The 9,531-nt window shown below is 41.5% G+C and overlaps 1 protein-coding gene across 2 annotated transcripts in view; it reads right to left on the reverse strand.

Annotated features, from left to right (window-relative positions):
* CHM (choroideremia (Rab escort protein 1)) overlaps nucleotides 1–9,531 on the reverse strand; it is a 239,710-nt gene that overhangs the window by 202,382 nt on the left and 27,797 nt on the right. The window lies entirely within an intron of this gene.

A 9,531-nucleotide genomic window follows, 5' to 3' on the forward strand; every position in this document is an offset into this window, starting at 1 on the left:
AAATATTTGATTCATGCCATAGCTGTATAAAAGTTTAACAAAATAAGCTCATCTTTGTATTCTAAACTATAACATGTATATTATTATACCATTAGATGTTTCTTAAACAGACTACTAATGCCGAAAATTTTATTATGTGGAAGAGATATTTTTAAAAACCAAGTACTTAAATTATTTTTATCAGCAAATTACCATAAATGAGCAACTATCATAAACTGTTCATTCATGTAGAACTTTATTATTTAGGAACTATGCTCACACTTTAGTTCATTTGATTATCCCAAATGGACTGAGAGCGAAGTACCTTCATACTGGAGTGCAAATATGTTAACTTGTTGCCCAATGCTTTAAGAAAATAAAAATGTTCTAGAGTTGAAATTTGAACCAAAATCTAACTTCAAAGCCACAGTGCCTGTGATAGGGAATGACATACATTCGTCTAAGCAAAAGGTTATCTAGTTTAAAAAGAGACCATTTACAAGATACAGTATTTTACTTTTCAGTTAATACAACAATTAAAAAAGAACATTACTGTTCTGGAATCATATTAAGCCACACCATAAAATTGGTTATCATAAAAGGAAATATATATTACTATTCTCCATACAAACAAAAAAATAAATAAATTACCAAAGATAATCCTATCTAATAAAGGGGGCGTATGCAAATTGACTTTCACGCTGTCACAAAGCTGGTGGCGCCCACAGCGGAGGCGGGGTTTCCATAATATAAGATGGTTGCACCCACAGCATAGGTGGGGTTTCCGTAACACAAGATGGCTGCACACACAGCAAAGGCCGAGTTCCCGTAACGAGCCTTAAGGAGCAATCAGCAGGGACCTGACTGAGGCTGCGTGGTGCTGGGCTGGGGCAAGGAACCTGAGACTGTGCCCCCGCCCCCGTGGGGCTTGACAAGGGACCTCAGGCCATGCCCCCCACCCCGGCGCCAGGCTGGGGGACCTCAGGCCATGCCCCTCTCCCTGGAGCCGGGCCGGGGACCTCAGGCCAAGCCCCTCCACCCAGCAGGGCTTGACAGGGCACCTCAGGCCACACCCCCTCACCCCCCACCCCAGAACCAGGCCAGGGGACTTGAGGCTGTGCCCCCTGCCCAGTGGGACTTGACAGGGGACCTCAGGCAGCGCCCCCCACCCGGCAGGGCTTGACAGGGGACATGAGGCTGCGTCCCCCTCCCGGTGCCAGGCCGGGAGACCTAAGGCTGCACCCCCTGTCCAGTGGGATTTGATGGGGGATCTCAGGTCATGTCCCTCGCCGGGCGGAGCTTGACAGGGGACCTCAAGGTGTGCCCCCCGCCCAGCAGGGCTTGACAGTGGACTTCAACATGCATCCCAGCCCCGGTGTTGGGCCAGGGGACCTCAGGCCGCACCCCCCACCTGGATGCCAGGGGGACCTGAGGCTGCGCACCCCCCCGCCCAGAGGGGTTTGACGGGGGACCTGAGGCTGTGTCCCCTGCCCAGCAGGGCTTGACGGGGGATCTCAGACTGCAACCCCTGCCTGGTGGGGATTGACGGGGGACCTCAGGCCGTGACCCCTGCCGAATGGGACTTGACGGGAGATCTCAGGACGCATCCGCCACCCAGCGGGGCTTGATGGCAGACCTCAGGTTGCGCCCCCCGCCCTGGCGCTGGGCCAGGTGACCTCAGGCCACACTCCTTACCCCGGTGCTGGGCCGGGGTACATGAGAGTGCGCTGGGGGGCCTGAGGCTGTACCCCCCGCCCAGTGTGCACTGGGGGAGCTGAGGCTGTGCCCCCTGCCTGGCAGAGCTTGACAGGGGACCTGAGGCTGTGCCCCTCAACCTGCGGGGCTTGATGGAGGCCCGGATGCTGTGCCCCCTCACCCGGCGGGGCTTGACAGGGGACCTGAGGCTGCACCCTCCGCCTGACAGGGCTTGACAAGGGTGGGGCCGGCTGGGTCTAGGTCTTGCACGATTTTGAGGCGCCACAGGTGGGCAAAGACTTGACTCTGGGTCCCACAGCGAGCCCCAGTCTCTGACAGGAGGAAGATTTTCATATACATTTTACTAATTTTCTTTCATCTCTGGTACTTCTATTACAGAGAAAGGGCAAATAGCAATATTAAAATATATCCTCTAATTAATACCCTTTTAATGTGCACGAATTTTGTGCACTGGGCCACTAGTGATTTTATAATTTTAAAAAATCAGATGTTCAGCCACATTGACTGGTTAATACCCTATGTTAGAAGTTCAAGACTCTTCCATAACTTTCTATCATAAGATCTACCATTTCAACAGGGGATATTAAATCATTTCTGTCAGAAGAACAAAGCATATTCTGAAAGTTTAGTGCAATTCTATATTGCTACTACTGACTTTGTCACAACAGTGAGAACACCCTGACTATCACCATCCTTTTGGCAAGTATTTAAACTACACACTATGCATCAAGAATTTCAAGAAACTGGAATAGTTATCTTCTTTATGTAAAAGCAATATGCATATGTAAGCAATTGACATAGTCAATCTCTAGATAAAAACCATATTAAAGACAAGCTCCAGCGGCATTCACCAAAAAACTAGTTTTTCAGTGGTGAACACTTTGGGCTATATAAGACTTGGTACAAAAAAGAAGTTCTGATCAAATGTATTGTATACAGCCATTAAACATCAACTATTAGAAATAAGTCATCATAAATTTTCAACTTCGGATGTAATTCAAAGAAAAAAAAAGGGAGAATTTGTGGTACACAAGGAAGTGGGAGAAAGAAAGGAGAGTTTTAAATAGTTAAGCATACTTCTTCAAACAGTTAAAATTGTATGGTTCTAATGTTTTTTATCTTGACTATCTCAACTTTTTACACCTAAAGAAATAACTATTTTTATTAATGAAATACAATCACTATAGTAGTTTAAAAGATGCTATGCAGCTTAGTAAAAATGACACCAGCAAAGAAATATTCAGGAAGCAGAATTATTATGTTAAAGTATGTAATAATGACAGCATTAATAATACATTACTAAATATTAATTAGCATAGGGCTTTTATTGTTCACAATGTATTTTTGCACATCATCTCATTTATTCCTCATTATAATCCTGGGAGGCAAGCAGTATTATCCATGTGAGAATTGGGATGAGAAAGGTTAAATAACTTGCCAAAGATCAAGTAATTCATTATCTCGAATTCAAATTGCCATGGTAAATTCACTCTCTCCAACTCAGATATGAGTTTAAGGATGAGGATGTAAGTGCAGGACAGCAAGGCAATGAAATGGGAATGGTCTCAGTCAGACACACCTGGACTTGAATCTTAGCTTTGCTGCTTAACTAGTTGTGTGACTTCAGACAAGTCACTTGACTTCTCTGAGCCTTTGTTTCTTCATCAATAGGAATACTACCATTTATCTCAGTTATTAGCAGAGGGTACTTGCTCTATAAACACTGTCTACTTTTATTATTCTTCAGAAAGATAGTTTAAAAATACTACATTTTCATCGAGATACTACTCCAAACATACACCTATTTTTACCAGATGCCCACTCCAATGAAAAATAAGAATAAAATGACGCTCCTCTATTTGGCTCAAATTAGCTGTTACTTTGTATAGGCAAATACACATGTGGCTAGCATGTGGTTATTTCCACAGCTGTGATCAACACTGTCAGAAGTCATGTCTCTTCTGACAAAGCAAAGCCAAGATCGGATTTCAATATGAACATGATGTGAGTCCAAATTACATAAGACCAAAATTACTATCATTTGTGTTTTCCCTTAATACTTCGATCCAGGCATCCCACAAGTTTGTGAGATTGACAGGCTGTTCCTATGTTAAATGGGCCTATCAACTTCATGCTTAGAATGAATAAAATAAGTCTAATAATACAGTTAGTAATATCTTCATAGCCAGGATTTCAACTTTCTTCCCATCCATTTAATAAATCCCAAGTTCTTGAACAGAGGAAGAACATGGTAGTTTCTCGGTAAATACTTTTTTGAAGGAAAGAAAAGAAGAAAATGGGAAAAGGGGAGAGGGAGAGAGGGATGGAGTAGATTGTGATAGGTAGTGTGTGTGTGGGGGGGGGGGGGGGGGAAGTCTCCAGAGGGAAACACCACCTGAGCAAACAGGACCTCACAGCCAGCTCCTTTCTTTCCCACTGGGAGGCGGAGGCCACCCCATGTAGGCGGTGGATGCTGCTAAGATTAAGGCAATTCCTAGCCTAAAATAGCTCAGAGCATAAAGAATACAAATTTAAATGGATTAACAGTAATTAAAACTGTTATATGAACACATTGGAAAGAAACATTCCTTCTGTACAAGGAAGTCATGGAAAGCTCCAAAGAGCAGGAGACACTACCGGGGTGTTTCAAGATCTGTAACAGCCCAACTGAAGAGTATAAAAGAAGAAAAATGTGAAGGGAAAAAGGAAAGTGGAAGGGAATATATCTGGTAAAGGGTGAAGGAAGAGAGAACCAAAAGGCGATGCTTAAAAAGAGTGGTTGGAGCCCAACTGTGGAGTCTGACTTTGATCCTGTAAGCAACAGTGAGTCTTGAAAGGATTTCAGCCAGAACAGCATGGTCAAATTGGTATTTCAGCAAAACAATTCTATTCACAGGATGAAGGATGAACTTGTATGAAATTTGAACTTGAAGTATCCGGGTATTTTTAAATTTTTGTTTATGAATAAAGTTAGCTTTAAAATTTGTGCTCTTATGTATAAGTTAGGAAAATAAGTGAAATAACTGTTTTGTTTAAATTGGTATTGATAAGACAATATAATAGCATTTAAACTGACTGCAAATTAGTTTTTAATAATTTAATATCATTTGACTGATTTCAATAAAACTATTTTTTAACACATGACACCATAATAAGTGAACAACTTCCAAATCATTACGTAAATTCACACACAATTCTTGTGAGGGCATGTATATGAAATATATATAGGCTTATAATGAATTATACAACCTCTCCCACTAGGAAAAGCCATATATGAGTTAGAAGCAGATAACCTAGATCAGGGTCAAATTACACAGTATTATAGTGAAAACACACTGTAAAATACGTGAGTAAAGATAAACAAGTACAATGTTTCAGCTGAAATATGGAGCTAATAATCTCATAAGGGTATAGGGAGGAATCAGTACAAAATGACATAAAACACCTTACACAGTGCCTCCTAGCATGTCACTGACATTCAATAAATATTGGTTCGCTTCCTACTCTAATAAGATTAGTTATTTGAAGGGGAAAAAAACTATCATTTGTTTACTATTTACTTAAGTTATCTTTAAAGATCTAACAACGTAAAAGTTTTGTTTTAAAAGAAGTCCAATAACCTTTTTATATGTATACTAGAGGCCTTTTCTATATGTACACTATAGAAGTTCATCAAACACTTAATATCATTTACATACTTCACATTATTAAATGATTATTAAATTCATAAGTGAAGCTGTATCAAATAAGCAATGCCAAAGGACTATAGAAAAAATGTAGAATTCTAATGCATGACCAGTAACTTTTACTGGCAAGTCATTTTTATCAAATACAGTTTTAAATTAGCATTTCATAACAGTTTGTACTGGTGGAAATTGAGGTGTTACATCCTGCCCTTCTCACATGAGATTCTGTTATAAACTTGGCAGCTAAAAAAAATATATTAAAAGCTTACAGAATGTTATATGATCATATAACAAACAAACACATATAGTCCCAACTTTCTGCAATTTTCCAAAATCTGTCTAAATAAAACAGAGATGTAAAATGAGGCACAAAAATGTATAAAATTAACATTTTCAAGAATGTTATCTAAAACATTTTATAAGAATGAAAACATTCATTTTTTTTCAAAATCCCATTTTAATCCTAAATTTTAATGTTAAACCTCATTGTATATAACTATACCTTTTAGGACAGTTCTTTATGGTATATTCTTAAAACTGTATAAGTATCTGGAATTGATTTTTCCAACACTATACTTACATAAGATAAACATAAAATAAAGTACTTACACCACTCCCAGCATATCGAACAATAAATAATAGATTCCCCTGACAGGACTTTGATGACCTGGCAAAGCCCGAGTGCTTTCAGCCCAAATCATATGAACCCATAAATCATTCTTTATTTTATAGAACATTTCAAAATGGATTCCTGCTTTCTACCTTGAAAGTCATTTCATGTGTTATTTATAACTAGTGAAGACCAGAATGGAAAGAAAATTACAGAGAACCAGAAAATTTACTGTGACTGGTTTATTTTATAAAGAATAACTTCTTTCTTTAGGAAAAAAAATAGAATTACTGGAAAGGAAAAACTTCTGAGTACAACAAGCTCTTATAGAGCCACACCCTTTACTACTTAACCTATGTACAGACCTTCAGCACCATTCTAAACAATGAAAAATATTAGGTGAAGAACTGACTAGAATGAGCAATGCAAAGGTAAAACTGCACATTTGGCTCACATCACAGATATTAAAAAAAATCATATCAGAAAATTAGGCAGAAACTTAATTTCAACCCAGATTCAAGTATTTTATTTATTCCTATTAAACTCTAAATTAAAAGTTTAAATCTTTTTTTTAAGTATGTTTTTATTGATTTTAGAGAGAGAGAGGAAGGGAGAGGAATAGAGAGAAAGAAAAATCGATGTGAGAGACACATCCATCGGCTGCCTCACCAGCCAGGCAAAAGTTTAGATCTTATATATACTTTTTAGTGATTACCTTAAAAAGAAAAAAAAGACTGCCAGTGGAGCAGCCTAGGGTTACCAAGACATACAGATAAAAATATTGCTTTTAAATTCACAATTATTTTAATTCACTTTAACCAACAAAAATACCAAACATATTAATAAATGTAGTACTTTAATATCTATGGATTTCTTCCTCATAGAAAATAGTTATTAATATCTATATAATTTTTAGAACATTAGAAAAATATACTACCATTAAAATATTCACTTGCAAAATTCATGTTAATTTTTTAAAAATTATATAGTGAGGTTGAGACAGCCCCGGTGAGCTTGCAACAGCCCCAGTGAGGTTGAAACGGCCCCGGTGAGGTTTTGGAACGAAAAAGCCACCATAAAGAAAAGGTATCGTGGTTGCAACGGCCCCTGTGAGGTTGGGACGGCCCCTCTGAGGCTGAGATGGCCCCTGTGAGACTGAGACGGCCCCTGGGAAGCTGAGAAAAATACCACATGAACTCACTCATTTATGGATAATAAGGACCATTATAGACTGATGAACAAAAATGGATACAGAGGCAGAGCAGCATTGAGCAGACTGTCAAACTACAGTGGGAACCCTGGGGAGGGTTGGGGGCGGGTAGGAGATCAACCGAAGGACTTATATGCATGCATATGAGAATAACTAATGGACACAAGACACTGGGGGGTGGGGGAAGCCGGGGGAATGTCAAGGGGGGGAAAAAGGAGACATGTGTAATAAGAAATTTAAAAATAATAAAAATAAAATAAAAAATAAAAAGCCAAGCCACAAAAAAAAAAATTATATAGTGTTAGCTTTTAGGAGTGTCTAATAACAAGAACACTGTTTTAATATTCAGGGTACTAAACTAAGTGTCAGGAAAACTAGATTCTTGTTTATACTAGAGGCTCGGTGCACGAAAAAGCATGCACTCAGCAGGGGGTGGGGGGACGGGGTCCCTCAGCCCGGCCTGTCCTGTGCCCTCTCACAGTCCAGGACCCCTCGAGGGATGTCCATCTGCCAGCTTAGGCCCGCTCCAGGCAGCGACCTGCAGTAAGAAGGGATATCCTTGTGGGGTCCAAGCACAAATTCCCCCACTCTGAGACACAGTAAAGTAACAGCAGTATAAATGGCAACTAGACTATATTAGTATGTGAAAGAAATCCATTTACTAACCCCAAGGGTCTGCCAAACAGCAGGGGACTACTGGATCTCTCTCTGATATTGGAGGTACCTGCAAGCGCCATTTTTTTACATTTTCCCTCCACCTTAAGGGCGCAGGTGGGAGCAGGGTCCAGGCAGTTTAGCAGGCCTGAAAAGGACACTGCAGCATGGTCCCCAGGCCCTTGGCCCACACCAACTCTAGCCATCACCCAAAAGTAGCTCTAATGCAGAGTATCCAAGGCTTCTCCCCCATGGCCCTTGCCAGCTCCAGCCATAATGTCAAGCCAAACCCAACACAGAACTCTGGTAAAGCAGCAGCCTGAGTCCAGTACAGCCATCCAACCACTTCAGCTCTGGCACAACACACCCCAAGACCTCCCTGGCCTACACCACCTCCAGCACCAGCCAACCCAACAAAGAACACTGACCCTCTCCCACTCCAGTACCAGACATCCTGCCAGAGAGGCCCCAGAGCAGCATACACCAGGATCCCTTTGGCTTTTGCCTAATCCAATGTGAGAATAAATAAGTAACCTTTTCAGTCAAAGAAGGGAGTTTAGGTAACTGCTATTTTGGCCCACATAACTTGACTGCCGCCATTTTGGCTCATATGACTTGCAGCTCCCCTGTAGGCTGCCATTTTGAAACAGCAAGGGTGAACCCTTCCCTTTTTCTTTAAATTAGCCAATTGTGCCCTAACTGGTTTGGCTCAGTGGATGAAGCGTCGGCCTGCGGACTCAAGGGTCCCGGGTTCGATTCCGGTCAAGGGCATGTACCTTGGTTGCGGGCACATCCCCAGTAGGGAGTGTGCAGGAGGCAGCTGATCGATGTTTCTCTCTCATTGATGTTTCTAGCTCTCTAACCCTCTCCCTTCCTCTCTGTAAAAAATCAATAAAATATATTTTAAAAATAAATAAATAAATTAGCCAATCGTGCATGACTGTGAGCCTAAGCTCTGACCAATCGTTAGGGACAGTTGACATGCATTAGGCATAAAACCCTAAGCCGACCGCCAGCTCAGTGTGTGTGCTGCCAGACCCTGCATTGGTATGCAACCTTCTGCAGAAGTAAAGTTATTTGCCTTGCTGTCTGGCTCCCGAGTATGCTTTGTGTTCTACCAGGATCCCTGGTTTGGGGGCATGCCTTATTGCTATCAATTTTGGGGGCTCATCCGATATTCCATTGGTTGCTACAGTGGGCCACTGCACCCTCTCCTGAGTAGGCGCATCCTGCTGCCAAGTTACAGTGGCCTCGGTGAGATGGGACAACCATTACTCCCCTCCCTGGCCGACTACAAGCTCAGGATCCAGAGTCAGCCAGCCATGCAGGAAAGGCCCAAGCAAGCAAGAACCATGGAAATCAGGTAACCTCATGCATGAGCCAAGGTAGGAAATTGTACTAAGTACTACCTTAGTGGTTGGGTATCCTCGGAGGTCAGGTACATGTGACTAGGATGTGCCTTGGACATAAAGCGAGTGTGGAGTTCTGATCTGCGGTTCCATTCTCCCGTGAGGGAAGTGGCCACAGAGAGACAAAGCAGATCTTGGTGAGTGCAAGAAATAGCCAATATGAGGGATTGAGCACATAGTCACAAGGGACTTTCCAAGGATGGGAAAAAAAAATTCTAGGCCAAAGGAATACATCCCCCCAGATAGTCCATTAGGGAGAATGTTAAG

Source organism: Myotis brandtii, unplaced genomic scaffold (genome assembly GCF_000412655.1).
Source record: "Myotis brandtii unplaced genomic scaffold, ASM41265v1 scaffold2, whole genome shotgun sequence".
In the NCBI taxonomy this organism is placed as follows: Eukaryota; Metazoa; Chordata; class Mammalia; order Chiroptera; family Vespertilionidae; genus Myotis; species Myotis brandtii.